General features: G+C 35.6%; 1 protein-coding gene and 1 long non-coding RNA gene across 3 annotated transcripts in view; one reads left to right on the top strand and one right to left on the bottom strand.

The window, feature by feature from the left end:
* The window catches only part of PDZRN4 (PDZ domain containing ring finger 4), a 401102-nt gene that overhangs the window by 101912 nt on the left and 279854 nt on the right, over positions 1-19336 (top strand). The window lies entirely within an intron of this gene.
* The window catches only part of LOC145544610 (uncharacterized), a 31094-nt gene continuing 12881 nt past the window's right edge, over positions 1124-19336 (bottom strand). Inside the window, exons 4-5 of the long non-coding RNA XR_014081487.1 lie at positions 12339-12491; positions 1124-1615 (exon numbers count right to left, since the gene is read on the bottom strand). This is a non-coding gene — a long non-coding RNA (uncharacterized LOC145544610). The remainder of the gene's footprint in view (positions 1616-12338; positions 12492-19336) is intronic.

The following is a 19336-nucleotide window of genomic DNA, read 5'->3' as shown; positions in this document are numbered from 1 at the left end:
GCATAACTCATCCTGATTCTACCAAAGCCAAAAGTCACCCCTGAAACACAAGAGGTGCTCAGTACATGGTAGTCATGTAATGTTTAAAGTTTTTCAGTAGGACCAGATCTGTAGGAGCTTGGTTTGTATGAACAGTGGTTGTAAATGGGATAAAGAAATAGATGACTTCGTGTATATCAGGAGGATGATCTGTTGCAGGGTAGACAAACACCATGATTATTCTTTCCCCATGAAGAACGTCCCCCACTCCCACCCATTACCTCAAACCTGGTACATTAAATGCAGGGTTAGAGGAAAAAGTGGATCAAGTATAATGGTTCTTAGACAAAAGTGAGATATCCATAATTGTGACCATGAAGCTATGAATTACAATGAACAACAGAACAGAGAAAATTGGGCAGAAGAACAGATTTAAGGAACCAACTAAAGAAAATTGTCAATTCTCACTACAAGGATCAAACATTCCTACCAAAGGGGCAAAAAAACTGTTCCAGAGCTTCCTGGGGACATATATGGAAAGAGCTAGTTCTGTGTTGCTGGATATCATGTGTGTGCAGGAAGTGAGAACAGCAAGTGCACAAGGGTCAGAAAAGGGCTTCCTATGTGGCACAGTGGTAAAGAGCCCTCCTGCCAATGTAGGAGACACAAGAAAAGTGAGTTCAATCCCTGGGTCTGAAAGATCCCCTGGAGTAGGAAATGGCAATCTATTCCAATATTCTTGCCTGGAAAATCCCATCGACAGAGGAGCCTGGCAGACTACAGTCCATGGATCACAAATAGTTGGACGTGATTGAGTGACTAAGCATGTACTAGCATGCAAGGGTCAGAAAAGAAGCAAGAAATAGCCTAGTAAGAGGTGTTCACTTGCAACATTTCATTGTATTTCTGAGGCCAGATGAGGGTGGCTTTTTTTTTTTTTCCTGATTCAGTTCTTACATTTCAGGACACTTTCTGACTGTGTTTGGGCTTATTTTTGCCATTACTTTGGTGGATTTAGAGCCGGAAATCCCCAAATGGTCCAGAAACTCACTTTTTAAGTATACATGTTATCACGTTGGCCATCAATGGAAGCATGAGACTCCTTTTCTGTTCTTAATATGACTTTCTGGATATGGAAGCATGCTGCCTCTTTGTTGCTTTTATTTCTTAAGGAATTTGAAGAATGTAGCACACTAAGTGTGACTTTAATTAGGTCCAGCAATCTTAGAAAAAATGTCCCAGAGAGTTGTGGTTTGACAGGATCAAGTATGTGTTGGAGTAAGCACACTCCAAATCTCTGTGAACGCTTATGTCTTGCTCATAAAAAGTCCAGTGTGAATGTTCACAGTCATGCAGCTCTGCTTGGTGGCTCTTTACTACGATACAGCTCAGAATTCTGGGGTCCTTGCATCCTGTGTCTCCACTGCCATCTTGGAGTCCCTTCCTTCCAGCTGCTCAATCCGGGTGGGTGGTGAGTGGGAGGTGAGAGAGACAGTGGAAAATAGAGGTTCACTTTGGCCATTTTGTGGCCAGGCCCCCCAAAACTTTATGACTTTCATCCACATTCAGTCACAGAAGTCGGTGATGAGAGCCAATCAGGATGTAAAGTGTCCTGGGAAGGGTTGTCTTCCTAGTCCTATCAAGGAAAAGCAGCTGGTTCAGAGCACAGGCAGTGTTATTTCTTCCATAGTGTCCACTCAAGTGACCCATCTGTTGTTCTCCCCTCCTCCCTCACCTGCCATGTCTCCTATACTGTCTCTGCTTCTGCTCTGTGGCGGTTGAAAGCTATCGTCAGCGATGCCTATGGGAGCCAGAAGCTGATCCCCACTCTCTCTACTACTATTCAGAATAAGTGTCATGGCAAGATGCCAGCATTTGGGGGAATTTCTTTAGAATTTTAAACTGTTCCCCTTCTGTTTTGAAAAAGTAAACTCACTATTAATGCATATCCCTAGTATGCTGTAGTCCAAGTAGTGGCAGAAATAATTCATCCTGGCAAAAGGAAATCACCCTGGAAATTACCAGAGGATGTGACATGGATTATTTAGTGTAATGGCTGAAGGTGTTTTCAGTAAAATGCAGTGTATGCTGTGTTCCCTGATCCCATTTGTCCTCTTAAAATTAATTTCTGTAGTGTTTCACAGTTACCTGTTTAATTATTCATTCCAGATGTCATGAAGAATGATACAGTACTGCAAAATAAAGCCAATAAAACAAGTTTCTAATGCTAAATATTGAAGCTGGAAAATATGACCATTACAAATAAGCAAGGATCTGTCTTCTCTTTTCATAAGTATTCTACAAAGACATGCCATGCAATAACCAATAGTGTTGCTTGGATTAATTTGAAGATATTTGCATAAATATGCTTAGAGTTTTATAGTTTTTTTTCCCCACTACAGTTTGTATCACAAGAGTATGTGTTTGTAGGGCAAAATATTCACCTTATTCTTTCGTACCTTTGAAACTTCCACTTCTTTTTGCAGTATAGAGCTATGGAGAGAGGTGTGAGCTTTAGGATTCAAACAGATCTGGGCATGGGTCCTGGATTTATCACACTCGATGTGTTGGTAACTTGCCATGTCTCAGGCTATTTGCAACACATACTTTGCAAAGTGGTAGCAAGCAAAACGTGAATTTAATATACTGACTTGACTCTTACTTAAATAAAGGATTAATTTCCACTAATAACTTTATATTAATTACAAATAACATAATTGATTTCAAAGGAGAATAGAAATAAGAACCATAAGAGAATTGTTATGACTTTATGAATATTATTAATGACAAAGAATTAATTAATTTGAATATTTAAACTTTAAAATTATTTAAAATATTTGATCTCAGATAGGGTGACCTTGAAACTAATTTTTTTATTAAGAGATGATCAAAACTTGATTAACTTAAATATTACCTTGTTTCCTATATTCCAATATGAGCCCAGAGTCATTAGCAGAACACAGAATATCCCTCTTCTAGGGGGAGGAGGGAATCATTCCTTCCCCCTCATTCTGGAGCGAACCTCAGTGGAAAACTGTCCATATAACTTGTGCCCCTAGCCATGTTCATGTGATACACAGACACAGGCATTTATTGAAAGTAAAACAATATAAAAGTGTTGATTAAATTGACAAGTTAAAAAGGAAGATGGACTATTTAAGTGTAGTCAAACTTCAAGAGACCCAGGAATCAGAATGAGGAGGAAATTCCAAGTAGTTTATAAGCAGCCTGGAAAATCCAGTGCAATAGATTTACTGCCACAATGAGATGGTGACATCTTTGCAATCTCCTAAAATGGAGGAAATGGCAATCCACTCCAGTATTCTTGCCAGGAAAATCCCAGAGGAGCCTGGCAGGCCACAGTAGTCCAGGGGTTTGAAAAGAGTCAGACAGGTCTGAGTGACTAAGCACATTGACAAAGTAGATTTGTTACTGTTTTTCACTATCCCTTTCAGATTGTATTCCTAGTTTACCCTATGGAGCAGAGAAGCCCAGTATGTATTGTCTAGTTCAAATATATATTTTAAATTTTAATGATTATTTTTATGTATAAAAATAATGTAGAAAATTAGAATTCCCAATAATTTCACCCCAGAGAAAAGTACTGTTAACACATGTGAGTATTCAAATGTAATTTTAATAATTGAATTTCAAGATTGTTTCCAGTGGCCAGTTAGAGCTTAAAGATTCTTTTCGTATATTCACAGACTTTTACTATTTGTGTATTATACATTCTTGCTTTTCTACCTAAGAATGTACTATTCTAGTTGAAAAATCCTGAGTTAATGTATCTGAAATTTTAACAGTGTCATAGCTGCATTGCCAGCTCATGTTTCAATTTGATGTTTGCATGAACTTCATACCTTGTACGGAGAAGGCAATGGCAACCCATTCCAGTACTCTTGCCTGGAAAATCCCATGGACGGAGGAGCCTGGTGGGCTGCAGTCCATGGGGTCTCGAAGAGTCGGACATGACTGAGCGACTTCACTTTCACTTTTCACTTTCATGCACTGGAGAAGGAAATGGCAACCCACTCCAGTGTCCTTGCCTAGAGAATCCCAGGGACAGAGGAGCCTGGTAGGCTGCTGTCTATGGGGTGGCACAGAGTCGGACACGACTGAAGCGACTTAGCAGCAGCAGCAGCAGCATACCTTGTAATGCTATTGTATATATTTTAAACTCAATATTATCTGTTAATGAACTTTTAAAAATGATGATATCCTTTTTGTAGTAGATTATTTTTTACAAACTACCTGATAAAAATTGGATAAGAAATAGTATCTAATGGAGCTGGAAGATAAAGTGGAATGAGGTTCAGTTCAGTTCAGTCGCTCAGTCGTGTCCGACTCTTTGCGAAAACATGAATCACAGCACGCCAGGCCTCCCTGTCCATCACCAACTCCCGGAGTTTACCTAAACTCATGTCCATCAAGTCGGTGATGCCATCCATCCATCTCATCCTCTGTTGTCCCCTTCTCCTCCTGCCCCCAATCCTTCCCAGCATCAGGGTCTTTTCCAATGAGTCAACTCTTCGCATGAGGTGGCCAAAGTATTGGAGTATCAGCTTCAACATCAGTCCTTCAGATAAACACCCGGGACTGAGCAATGAGGTTAAAAGGTGTTGAAATGAATCAAATCAGCGAAATAGACTAGTATAACATCTTCCAGAAAGGAACATAAATGTGACAGATTAACACTTCAATTTCTATCATTTTTCAATTAAAAAGACAATATTTGGGGGAAGATATTTCTTTTTCTTCCACAGGACAATCTACATCTCTTTGTCCTTTGAGTCTGCCCTGTGATCATGCATCCCCACCCTTCAGTCTTGTTTCCTTATTCTTATTGTTTTGAAACACAATTTTTTTTTTATGACAGTAACCAAGTAACATTTTCTCAGAGGCTAGTGCCAGATGCTCCATTCATTCTTTAGTGAGAGCAACAAGCAGTGGCCATGGGTTTTTGGAGGAATTCTTCATTTTATATACCAGTCTGGGGCAAATGACCATTAAAAATAGATAAGCCATCTTCTCTAGTTATTTAAATCTCTAAATATAATTAATTGGAAACTTGCTCTGAAATTTTCTTTTAGCTGGTTTCACAGTGGAAAGTTTAAATGAGAGAGAGATTGAAATTTTCTGCAATTAAAAAGACTTGACATGTACACTCATTTCTCAAGGCTTTTCTTAGGAGACAATATTTTTCTCCTCTTTTGTAATCTATTAAACTATCAAGATTTTTTGAAAATCAGAATGTTCCTATTTGACACATATTTAACTTATGAAGTTATTTTAATTATTGGTTCTGACTTCAGATTCAAACTGAATTTCCCAGAATTCTTTTACATATTTATAATCCTCATATTTCTGAGGTTTAGATGATATACTTATAATCTCTGTTAATGGTGTATTATGCGTTTTTGTTCAGTGGCCGATTTGTTATACCCTTTTATATGTTGGCTCTTTTTGTTTGTTTGTTTGTTTAATTTGGCTGTGCCCTAGTTGTGGCATGTGCGACCTTTAGTTGTGGCATACAGGATCTAGTTCTTTGAGCAGGGATTGAACATGGGTGCCCTGCATTGGGAACACAGCATCTGCTGAATGCAGAAGTGTAATTCATTCATATCTCCAACACTTAACCACTGGACCACCAAGGAAGTCCCTGTTGGTTCTTAAAGAGTAAAAAACTTTTGGAGCGTATCTTCAGGTAATAAAATTAACTTAATCTTATGGGAAACAATTATAAATAAATCTTACTGTGCTTTTACATTTTCAAGTTGAATTCGTTTTCATAGCATATTTTACTGCATGTTTGTGTTTTATGATAACAGCCAGCAAATTCAGCCACTAAAAACCATTTAAGGATTTTATATATTAAGATCTTGTACAACTTATAGCTTTCATTTTTATGAAGCAAGAATAATATTTGATAGAAAATACTATTTTATGATGCTTTCTTAAACAAAAGTATCTTTCAAAAACGGTATGCATTACCATACCTGGTAAGAATGGGCTTGATGCATATATTTGAACTGTTTTATCTATTTTAAACTCTGAGTAACCTCTGCCAGTATTATTCCAATATAAAGCATATGTTATCTATTAATTTCTGTTTATTTGTATCATATTTTATCTATTATATACTATCATATCATTTTTTTTTATAAATTTATTTATTTTAGTTGGGGGCTAATTACTTTACAATATTGTAATAGTTTTTGCCATACATTGACATGAATCAGCCATGGGTTTACATGTGTTCCCCTTCCTGGACCCCCCACCCACCTCCCTCCCCATCCCATCCCTCTGGGTCATCCCATTGCCCCGGCCCTGAGCCCTTGTCTCATGCATCGAACATGGAATGGTGTTCTGTTTCACATAAGATAATATACATGTTTCAATGCTATTCTCCCAGAACGTCCCACCCACATCTTCTCCCTCAGAGTCCATAAAATTGTTCTATGCATCTGTGTCTCTTATTCTGTCTCGCATATAGGGTTATCGTTACCATCTTTCAAATTCCATATATATGCATTAGTATACTGTATTGTTGTTTTTCTTTCTGGCTTACTTCACTCTGTATAATGGGCTCCAGTTTCATCCATCTCTATTGATAAGTATGATCCCGTTGCCATTTACTTTGTTGTTTTGAGTTCGTGTTGAAACTTCCTTTCTGTGTTTCCTGTTTAGAGAAGATCCTTTAGCATTTGCTGGAGAGCTGGTTTGGTGGTGCTGAATTCCCTCAGCTCTTGCTTGTCTGTAAAGCTTTTGAATTCTCCTTCATATCTGAATGAGATCCTTGCTGGGTACAGTAATCTGGGTTGTAGATTATTCTCTTTCATTACTTTAAGTATGTCCTGCCATTCCCTTCTAGCCTGAAGGGTTTCTATTGAAAGATCAGCTGTTATCCTTATGGGGATCCCCTTGTGTGTTATTTGTTGTTTTTCCCTTGCTGCTTTTAATATTTGTTCTTTGTGTTTGATCTTTGTTAATTTGATTAATATGTAAAAAGTACCTCCCCCGTCTCGCAGTGTCCCAGGACCCTGCGGGGCGGTGGAGGCGCACCAAAAAAAAAAAAAAAAAAAAAAAAAATATCGTATCATTTTTATGTATACGTTACCAATAAATATATTCCAGAAAGAAAAGTACTATATAGCAATAATATCAATGCCACATTGCTTTTGCATAGCTCTTTTAACTGTTTTAATATATATCTTTCATCTTTTTAAAATCTTTCAAAATAAGTAGATTTATAATCATGTATATAGTGTTAAGAAACTGTGATACTATAGCAAGAAATGATATGCCTGATAAACTGAGTACTAGAATTAACAGTTTTCCTGAATCACAGTTCAATAATATTTCAAGTACAGATAGTCAATAGTAAGGATTAAAATAACTTTAACAATTCTATGCACGTGATATATTTATGTGAAATGGTTCAATAAACTGCCTGGCACACCCAGAAATGCCCCTAATTAAAATCAAACATATACTAAAAATATTTCATAATATGTAGGCTTTATTTTTTCCCTTGTGATCATTATCTCTTCTTTGAGAAATGGCTTCTAATAAAGATATTCATTTGGCCCCAGGATATGTGTACACTAAGGAAATAAAAACCTCAAGAGTTCTCCCTTCCCTATTAAACCTGTAAGATATTTGTCAGCTATCCCTGGGGCCTTTTACATATTGGTCAGCTGTACACAGAGATCATTATGAAAACTTCATGTAGTTTTGCAATATAACTTTGCAGTCTTTCAGAGCTGTTATGTCTTCTAAGACTTCCTTGTGCTTTATTGAAAGCTTCAGGGAAAATAAATACATCTTGATGGACGCAGAACTTGAAATGACAGTGGACTCAAGAGATAAAGGTTATCAAAACACGAGTTCTGTATTATGGTTTGTGTTTATCTGCAGGAAAGCTGCCAAGGGGAAAGGGGTTTTTTTTTGTTTGTTTTTTTAAGTATTGAATTATCTGGAGGAGAAATTTCTTATCAGTATAGATGATTTTTGTTGCCAATTGACCTTATTTTTTATATAATCTCTGTCCTGTGACAGTTATTAGCTTATAGATGATTGCTGCAAAATAGCTCCCAAACTTGTTCACCCAGGAAGTTATTGAGGATGTTAGGCTGGGAGGGGGAGGGGAGAGGTTGAAATGATGAGAAAGGAAACATAGACAGACATTTTACCCATCAGAATAAACTGCCTTGCCTTCTAGATACCCACACTCAGGATTTCTAGTGTTTTGTATTTAATATACTTAGCTGTTCTCAAATCTTCAATATTTGAGGAGCTCCCTTTGTTCTGTACAACAGTGGAATCACTGTATTAGTGCCATGAGTAGGATTGTTGTTTCTATTTAGATATGATAAAAGAAAAATCTGACTATATTTAAACTTTATATCTAGGATCTTGATATCATTCTTACACAAAAGTGAAACCAAGTTATTGGGGTCTCTCCCTTCCTTACGTAATTCAGAAGTTTTAAATATTTCATTTAATCCAAGGGCTTATTGCAGTCATTCATACTGCATATCATAGCCCAGATAAAAGATGATGTTAAATATAATATTATAGCTGTGCTATCAGCGATAGTTATCAAAATTCATTTTTTTCTTTTTCATTGTAGCATAGCAAGAGAAAACAAGGTTAGACAGTGGTTAACGTAAATAAGATATTAGAAGTCCTAACACCAAAATGTGGATGGAAATAGCCCAGGATTTGTTTTGCAGTCTGAGATATTAGATTTGAAATCAAGCCTTGATAATTAGTAACCATGTGCTCTTGAGCATGTTATTTAACCTATTGTACTTAAATCTCACAGGGCTCATTTCTAAATGTTGCCTACCACTAAGTTTCAAGTTTGTTGTCATCATTACTTTAAAAAATGTGTTTAAAATTCACAGCACAAGACAGAACATACTAAGTAATAAAATATCTGCTCAATGATTTTTGATCTTCTTTTTTTCATTTTTTCTTATTTCATTTTAAAATTTACAGAATGTTTCACATAATTTATGTGTGTTCATATGTATATGTTCTTGTATATGGATACATGTGTACGCATATACAGGTGTACATTTGTTTATACATGTGTATGTATGTTTTTGTATATACATAAGATATATGTTAATATATATTGTTCAGGATGTTTGGACTAATCTCAAGAATGATATTCCTTTCAAGTTTTTTGTTTAATCTTAAAATCCATAGAAATTGTGTACTCCCTACATTATTATATATTGTAATATTAAAATATTATCTTTCACAATCATCACATTTTAAAGTAATATTGTCCCCAAGATATACTCCACAGTGATTTTGTGGTTTCTTGTGCCTTTTGTTCACCAGTGTATATCCAGGAGAAAGGATAGACACTCCAGTTTTCAAAAAACAACATTAGGTTATGTTTTGAAGATGATTTGTGTATAGAGCATTTTAAAAATGTGTAAGGGTTAAAGATATAAGGATGCTATTGAGAGCCATTGATCCCTATACATCTCTTTTGGACACTTAATTATCCCATAGATGGTGAGTTTTTATAGGATCAGATTCACAATCCCCAAAGGAAGTTAACTCTTCAATCCTGCTGACTTTTACACAGTGGTTTTTGGGAAAAGTTTCTTTACAAAGTTAAAAGCTTTCATGTATTCAGTGAGATATCATAGCCTTACCAAGATCGTTTCTGTCTATAATTTTTGAACCATGAGGTTATCAATTGTTCATTTTCCCTCCTACTCCTATCCATACTGGATGATATCAGGTGAAGCTGATCCAAGTGAACCTTCATGTGTGTCCTAAAGGGTAAACTAAATGTTTAGATATATTATAAATGTTCCTGTTCAAGAGGATGCTGTTTTATGGGGCTCAGTAGAATTATGTGAATCAATGTATTATGTATATAATTTTGTTTGTCAAAAATTTAAGTATCAAAAATTTAAGCTTCAAGTATTTAGTCCATGACACTAACCTTACTACTGACAGTCAATGACCTATAACACACATTATCTGAGGAATTATCCACTGGGAAGCACATGGACTCATGGCAGGATAAAAGTAGTCTTTAGGGAGACCTCCATAACAGTTACAATTATTGTTCCAATTCTTCTATTTACATAATATTGTCAGCATTGGTTGGTAAATCAGTAAAACCACCAATCAGACCATGCCTTTGGCAAAATATGATGTAGCATAATTACAAAGGAGATTTTTAGAGAAAACTGCCCAGTGTTCTCTGTGCTGAGTGCCTAAGGGGTTTTTCTGCTGGCCTGCAATTTGATCACTGTCATGCGTGCTTCTCATGCCTCCAGGCTTCCTGGAAGGTCTCTTTATCCATGAACCATATTCCAAAATTTTTACATCTCTACATAAGACAAAGGCTGCATACATCTTAGTATAAAAATGCTGCTTATAAATAAAAATAGTAAAGAACTAACCTGTTTCCTCTGGAAATTTCCTATTCAATTAAGTTTCAACAAGAATTTGATCTAACTAATCACTCAATATATTTTTTTTATTTGAATGTTAGAGGAACCAGGAACCATGTCTAATTTCTCATCATCCTGCTTGCTTGAAAATAATGCTGATATTTAGCATTTGGTTCATTTGATTTGAGCATTTGATGTAAAATATTTTTGCAGAATTATGACACATCTAGAATACCACACATCCAATAAAAGGCAGATTTCATTAGAGAATATGCTTTTGCTTTTCCACGTCAGCTCTTAGTGAGCTCAGAGTTCTAGATAAGCTAGCTGGCAGGATCTTTATTATTACTCTATGTAGCAATGACAGGACAACAGGCATGTAAGCACCTCACTTCACATTCTCTCATCAGCTTCTAGAATTGATGTAGGACTCATTTTGGTACCTACTATGAATAAGACATAAACTCTGTGTTTAGACTTCTTTCACTCTAGTTAAGGAACACAGGCATAAAGACATTATGAGAGTGAAGATGTATACATTAGAGCAGTTTTCCCTTAAAAAATCAGGACATATTTCACACACAAAAAAATGAAAAAGTCTGTTTTGAGAAGTTTCTGAGTAGAGAAGAAAATAAGGAATTTTGATGCCATAGTTCTGAAGCATGAAAGAATATTCTATTTACATATTTTGAGTTTATAAATATTTTATATGCTTTAATCTTTTGCCAGCCTTGTGTGATAGTACTACATCAAGAGAAATTAAATGACTCACACAAAGTCACCCAGATAAAAAGCATCAGAACTAGAGCTGGAATTTATTTATTTATTTTATTTTTATTTCTTCATCTACTTAAAAATATTTACTGAATATTAACAAAAATAAAAATAAACATTAAGTAAATGCTTACTTCAAAGCACTGTTCCTCCATTCTACCTTCGGATACTTTGAAAAGATTTTTTTAATCTAATTGCCCTCTCCCTAAGAAATGTTAATACCATGGATATACTGTATATCTGTTTGTATTGGAGCTCTTTAGAAGGCCACAAAGCATTGTAATAGCTAAAAACTTTTTCACCTTCCTTCCCTTTTTGACCCCTTGAAGATGTTATCTCCCCTGTTGAAAATGCATTTTTCTAGATGTTAAAGAATAAAAATAAGTAGAATATGGCCCTTCCTCTGAGTCACTTCAATACTAATGGATGAGAAGTGCAAGAAAAAAAAAAAACAAATAATTCCCAAGTAGTAGTGACAGGTAGAAGGTAGAATGGAGGAACAGTGCTTTGAAGTAAGCATTTCCTTAATGTTTATTTTTATTTTTGTTAATATTCAGTAAATATTTTTAAGTAGATGAAGAAATAAAAATAAAATAAATAAATAAATTCTAGCTCTAGTTCTGATGCTTTTTATCTGGGTGACTTTGTGTGAGTCATTTAATTTCTCTTGATTCCCAGACAGTAGTGAGTTCCACAATAGAAAAATGTACAAACTACATTAAAAGCACAAAAGAGACTGTCTGCAACTTTGGCTGGAAGCAGTTAGAAGAGACTTCATAAACTCCATGGTTGTAGCTTATAGTGGGATAATGTGACCATCAGGTGGAAAAAGGAGAAGGACATTGCAGACAGACAAGAACCACAAAGGCAAAAGGGGTGAGACAACATGGCTAGTTTTGGGGTCTGCAAAAAACTTACAGGAGAGAGCTGAAGAAGTATCAGGATTATGTCATAACCAGGGAGCCTAAACATTGTGGAAGTAGTGAAAGGGTGGCATGATCAGTTTTGTCTCAGAAAGATTTCTTGGGGGTTTCACTTCTGGCTCACCGTGACTGAAGAAAGCCAAAAGGTGCCTGACACACAATGTGTTATTGTAAATTATGTTTTAATGGAAACAGATAAGAGGCCTTAATTACATGATGAGATGCTTACCTGAGGCAGGAACTTGGGCCAGGGGAGGATTCTTTTTAAAAATAACTTCTCCCTTTGCACCATAGCAGCTTCACACAGTCCAGGAACTCTTCTCATTGTTTTCCTTATTGCATTTCTTCCACAACAGCCTTTCCATGGTATCTTAGAAATTCCCTTTTGGTTACATATTAAAACATCTTTTGTCAATATGTAAACATAATAGCTTACTTGTACTGACAGATTATGATATGTCAAACATTGGGATAATTGTTTTAGAGACATAATTTCATTTAATCCATAAAGCATTTCTGTAAGGTTACCATTGTTATTATGCCCACTCCATATATGGAAAACCAAAATGAAAACAAAGCAAACCAACAGACAAAAAAATAAACAATTTGGGACTATGGCAGCTTAAGTAATTTTCTCAAGTACCTGAAATTATTAATTGGTTAAATTTGAGGTCATGACTCCATAACCCTGGCTATTAAACATCTGCTATTCTGCTTTACATATTATTATTTTTCTGACAACATTCTTGTCATAATCAATTTGAGTTGCAGTAACAAAATATCACAGACTTGGTGGCTTAGAAGCAATGTAAATGTATTTCTCACATCTCTGGATACTTGAACATCAAAATCAAGGCTCCAGCAAATGTGGTGTCTAATGAGAGCTCACTTCAGCGTAACGTCACTTTGCAGAAGGGCCTCAGAGCTCTCTCTGAGGCCTCTTTTATCATGACACTAATCCCATTCATGAGAGCTCTGTCCACATGACCTAATCACCCCAAAAGGCCCAGTCCCAGTCCACCTCCTAATACTATCACTTGGGAGCCAGGAATTCAACATATGAATTTTCAAGAGAATATAAATATTCAAACAGTAGCAATTCTCATGCCTTTTTTTAAAAAAGAATTTTCTACCTAAATATTGCTAAAATGTCTAGATTCTTTTTAATTACTTGGGTCATTAATTCAGTTTGCTTTTCATTAAGCTATAATTAAAGGGTATTCCTGGCCCAGGTGTAATGTATGTGTTTTCAAGGTTTGGAGAAAACAAGGAATTAATATTTGTCGTCTTGACTACGAAGTATGAGCCCCTATGCTGGCCCTTTCTCGTGTTCTCTCATTTCAGTCCCACCTCGACTTGTGATGTAGCATTAGAATCCTCAAGTATCAGATGAGGAACCTTGAAATTTGGAGACTTACTAATCTCACTTCTTATATACCACAGTGTTTTTATGTGTAAAATAAAAATGCACATGTAAACTTTAATGCTCACAGTTCAAAAATGTTGAATCATTTGGAAATTACATTTTAGTATCAGAAGCAGGAAACCTCAGAAAGTAATTGTTGTTGTTGTCATTTAGTTGCTTCAGTTCTGTCCAACTTGTTTGCGACCCCATGGACTGTAGCCCTCTGGGCTCCTCTGTCCATAGGATTTCCCAAGCAAGAATACTGGAGTGAGTTGCCATTTCTTTCTCCAGGGGATCTTCCTGAACCAGGGCTCAAACCCACATCTGCTGCATTGGCAGGTGAATTCTTTACCACTGAGTCACCAGGGAAGCCCCCAGGAAATAATATCAAAGATCAAATTATAAGGCAACCTTAAATTCCAAACTAAGAACCAAGGGTGAATCCCATATTGTTAACTTTATTGTCCTAAATAAATGGGAGAAAGCAGAAATTTAGACAATTTCAAATAGCAAATAATCCAAGCACTTATTCATGTGATTTTAAAAGCTTTTAGGTAGGTGTTTGTGTTCTATAAAGAGTATAAGCTTATGTTGGAATATTTAAGTGACAGATATTCCAGATAATTTTCAAAGAAAGTTTACCTCGTGAAATTAATTTCACATTCTTTTTTTATATTTCAGACAATATTCAAGATAGAGAACACCACTCATTATTTTTTTTTCTTTTTTTTTTTACTTTTTATTTTATTTTATTTATTTATTTTTTTTATAAATTTATTTATTTTAGTTGGGGGCTAATTACTTTACAATATTGTAATAGTTTTTGCCATACATTGACATGAATCAGCCATGGGTTTACATGTGTTCCCCTTCCTGGACCCCCCACCTACCTCCCTCCCCATCCCATCCCTCTGGGTCATCCCATTGCCCTGGCCCTGAGCCCTTGTCTCATGCATCGAACATGGAATGGAGTTCTGTTTCACATATGATAATATACATGTTTCAATGCTATTCTCCCAGAACGTCCCACCCTCACCTTCTCCCTCAGAGTCCATAAAATTGTTCTATGCATCTGTGTCTCTTATTCTGTCTCGCATATAGGGTTATCGTTACCATCTTTCAAATTCCATATATATGCATTAGTATACTGTATTGTTGTTTTTCTTTCTGGCTTACTTCACTCTGTATAATGGGCTCCAGTTTCATCCATCTCAGTAGAACCGATTCAAATGTATTACAAAGCCACAGTCATCAAGACAGTATGGTACTGGCACAAAGATAGAAATATAGATCAATGGAACAAAATAGAAAGCCCAGAGATAAACCCACGCACATATGGACACCTTATCTTCGACAAAGGAGGCAAGAATATACAATGGAGAAAAGACAATCTCTTTAACAAGTGGTGCTGGGAAAACTGGTCAACCACTTGTGAAAGAATGAAACTAGAACACTTCCTAACACCGTACACAAAAATAAACTCAAAATGGATTAAAGATCTAAACGTAAGACCAGAAACTATAAAACTCCTAGAGGAAAACATAGGCAAAACACTCTCCGACATAAATCACAGCAGGATCCTCCATGACCCACCTCCCAGAATATTGGAAATAAAAGCAAAAGTAAACAAATGGGACCTAATTAAAATTAAAAGCTTTTGCACAATAAAGGAAACTATAAGCAAGGTGAAAAGACAGCCTTCAGAATGGGAGAAAATAATAGCAAATGAAGCAACAGACAAACAATTAATCTCAAAAATATACAAGCAACTTCTGCAGCTGAATTCCAGAAAAATAAACGACCCAATCAAAAAATGGGCCAAAGAACTAAACAGACATTTCTCCAAAGAAGACATACAGATGGCTAACAAACACATGAAAAGATGCTCAACATCACTCATTATTAGAGAAATGCAAATCAAAACCACAATGAGGTATCATTTCACACCAGTCAGAATGGCTGCTATCCAGAAGTCTACAAGCAATAAATGCTGGAGAGGGTGTGGAGAAAAGGGAACCCTCTTACACTGTTGGTGGGAATGCAAACTAGTACAGCCACTATGGAGAACAGTGTGGAGATTCCTTAAAAAACTGGGAATAGAACTGCCATATGACCCAGCAATCCCACTGCTGGGCATATACACCGAGGAAACCAGAATTGAAAGAGACGCGTGTACCCCAATGTTCATCGCAGCACTGTTTACAATAGCCAGAACATGGAAGCAACCTAGATGTCCATCAGCAGACGAATGGATAAGGAAGCTGTGGTACATATACACAATGGAATATTACTCAGTCATTATTTTTTTTGTAAAGATGCTGTTATACAGAATATGATTTGTCACACCCATGAGTACATTTATAATAAAATATTTCAAGGTATTTTATGTTGAGCTTTTAGTTAGGGAAAATATCTTATATTCTTATTTAAATTGACACATAAAAATAAATTCCAGAAGGGTTAAAAACCTAAATTTAAATTTAAAAATCTCCTTAAAACAATGCTATGAAAGTACTAAAAGAGAATATAAAACATTATGGTTTATAGTATTTGAATAGGAATCTTTAAGCACCATAAAAAATCCAACTAAACACTTGAAAATGAAAAATAACTATAAGCAAAATTAAAGTTAAAAATATGACTGGATGAAAGTATTTGTATCATGAATAACAGATAAAGTTAATGTCCTTAATATGCAAAGAGCTGATACAAATAAATAAAGTTAAAACAATCTTATGGAAAGATGAGCTAAGGATGAGATTAGGTAACACTGCATACTGGTAAACATGCTTTAAAAAATATCTCATACTAATGATCAAGTAACTAAATTTTCAGTTATCAAAGTGATAAAAGTGAAAAGGAATGACAATATCATACACTATTGAAAATGGAAAGAAAAAGTAAGAGCTCCCTATTCCCAGTCAGACTAAGAAGAACTTTCCTGCATGTGTGTTTGAAGTGTTATTAAATTTTGAGTAACATAAATGTCTTCCTGTAGATTGAAAATAATAGAGTGATGGGATTTGCATGTTAACCATATATCTAGAATTTTTTAAAGTTCATGTCATGCTCTTAACCTCATCTTCCTTTTCCTTACCTCATGACTTACTGTATTAAAGAGCTCTATTCAGTGGCTCTTAACCCTTCCAGACTTGCAGAGGATTTAGTCTGGATCATAGTTATATTTGCAACCACCATCTTCAGGACCTAAGTACATTATAACTGCATTGATGGTTCCATTATCACAGCTTGACCATGCTAGGCTTTATATGGTTGCTAAGTAATCAGTGTAAATTGTTGCTCTTGAGGAGGAAGGATAAAATATTTCTTAGGATAAAAAGAAAGTGTTATGAAAAAGCAAATGCTACCTTTTCCCCATAGTATCCTATTTCTAAAACACTACCATGTTTTAATGTTTTATTCATTAGGTAAATTCTTAAAAAGATCATGTAACTTTCTTTAGTAACTTTACCTAGGAAACCATTTGCATTTATGGCAGGTGGTTCTATACAAACATAAAGAGTTTTTTGTTTTTTTTTTATGTTCATAAAGTTCATATAGGATTAAGGGGAAACATACAGATCTAACGTTGAATGAATCTCATGAGTATATGAATGTTCTATTACCGACTTCCTCTGATCTTAAATGTAAATAAAGCCTCCCGCTAATAATACATTTATTTCAGCACACATAACAACTATTAAAAACCTCTTTTCATACATATACAAAAATTCTTAGTGCACTGAATCATCAAAAATAGATGAAAACATTGAACAGTTTGAATATTCTTGTCAATAAATTAGGATGTTACACGACTTTGCTCCAAAACTAACTATAGATTAACACATGTATATGGAATTCATAAAGATGGTACCAATGATCTTACATGCAGGGCAGCAAAGAAGACACAGACATAGAGAACAAACTTTTGGACTCAGTGGGAGGAGGCGAGGGTGGGATAATTTGAGAATAGCATTGAAACATATGCATTACCATATGTAAAATAGGTGACTAGTGAGAGTTCAATGCATGAAGCAGGGCAGGCAAAGTTGGTACTCTGGGACAACCTAGAGGGATAGGGTGGGGAGGGAGGTGGGAGGGGGGTTCAGGATGGGAGGGAACACATGTATACCTATGGCCGATTCATGTTGATGTATGGCAAAAACTGTCACAATATTGTAAAGTAATTATCCTCCAATTAAAATAAATGAATTAAAATTAAAAATTAACTGTCTAATAACACATCATTATATAGGTTAACTTGGTTTCAGTAAATCTTTAAAAATAACATCAGCTGACAAATGTACATACTGAGCCTGATGTACTCTGTTGCAGTCAAGGAGAGATTTTTTAAAAAGGTAAAACCGACCCTTGTTTTGTGGGAAAATCATACTCTTGCCTATGAAAGGTAGTTAGCAACACACAAGATATTATAGTTGTTCGGAATGGGTGGCAGGGCAGTGTTGTATGCTAATATTTTCAGAACATCTGTTTGAGAACAGTAAGAAAACCTGATTGGTTTCAGTAAGTTGAGATAGGCTTGCATATCAGTAATTTTAAAGGTTCACAAGGTCTCTTCTTTGGTTCAGAACTGCTTCACTGAAACATGATAAAACTGAAATATTAGGTACCACTGTGAAGGAATTAGAATGATACATTAAGCCTTTAGTAATTCAGGGGCTTGACTTCCCAATATAATATCTAGTCTTATAGAATGCAAGATGACCTAAAAAATGTCAAAATTCAGCAATTCCCTGGAAGATTGTACAACCAATATTCAAATTTAGGAATATGGATGAGCCACTCCCTGATTTGTTTTATTGAATGGGGTATTGATGTCCTATGGAAAGAGAAATAAATCTGTACCAGTCTTCTCATTAACAAGGCCTCTAAAGGTATAGAGTGAATTTTAAAAGAAAATATATTAGAAAATTATTGTGTTCATTACAAAGGAATACTTAGCTTTATAAACATATTTCAGTTTCTTCTAAAAACAGTATATATAAGAATATTTGGTTTGAAAAATGGAAGTATTTGTTGAATGTATTTAAAGAAGACATTCACTATCCCTGCTTCAGCATTGTTGTTGTTCAGTTGCTCAGTTGTGTCTGACTCTTTGCGACCCCATGAACTACAGCATGCCAGGCTTCCCTGTCCTTTACTGTCTCCCGGAGTTTGCTCAAACTCATGTCCATTGAGTTGATGATGCCATCCAACCATCTCATCCTGTGATGCCCCCTTGTCCTCATGCCTTCAAATTTTCCCAGCATCAGGGTCTTTTCCAATGAGTTGGCTCTTTGCATCAGGTGGCAAAATATTGGAGCTTCAGCATCATTCTTTCCAATGAATATTCAGGGTTGATTTCCTTTAGGATTGACTGGTTTGATCTCCTTGCTGTCTGAGAGACTCTCAGAAGTCTTTTCCAGCACCACAGTTCCAAAGCATCACTTCTTCAGTGCTCAGCCTTCTTTATGTTCCAGCTCTCACATCCATACATGACTACTGGAAAAACCATAGTTTGACTATACAGACCTTTAGCAGCAAAGTGATGCCTCTGCTTATTCAGTACACTGTCTAGATCAGCATAGCACTTTTTATTATAGCCCTCAGCCAGCTAGGTGAGAACCACGCTTGAGTTGATCCTGGTGCTAATATCAGATTTTCCTTTATCAGCATTAGGATTCTTTTTCTACAGTGTTCAAATACTAACAACTTGCATAGTATTACTTTAAATACTTTTTTGCAGTGTATTCAATTTTATTTAAAATGTCTTAATAAATATGTATTAATATGTCTTAATATGTCTAAATAAATATGATCCT

Source organism: Giraffa tippelskirchi, chromosome 4, assembly GCF_054371585.1.
Source record: "Giraffa tippelskirchi isolate mGirTip1 chromosome 4, T2T-mGirTip1v1.2.pri, whole genome shotgun sequence".
Classification (NCBI taxonomy): domain Eukaryota; kingdom Metazoa; phylum Chordata; class Mammalia; order Artiodactyla; family Giraffidae; genus Giraffa; species Giraffa tippelskirchi.
The sequence above is the reverse complement of the archived record's forward strand: the minus strand, read 5'-3'. Positions and strand labels throughout refer to the sequence as shown.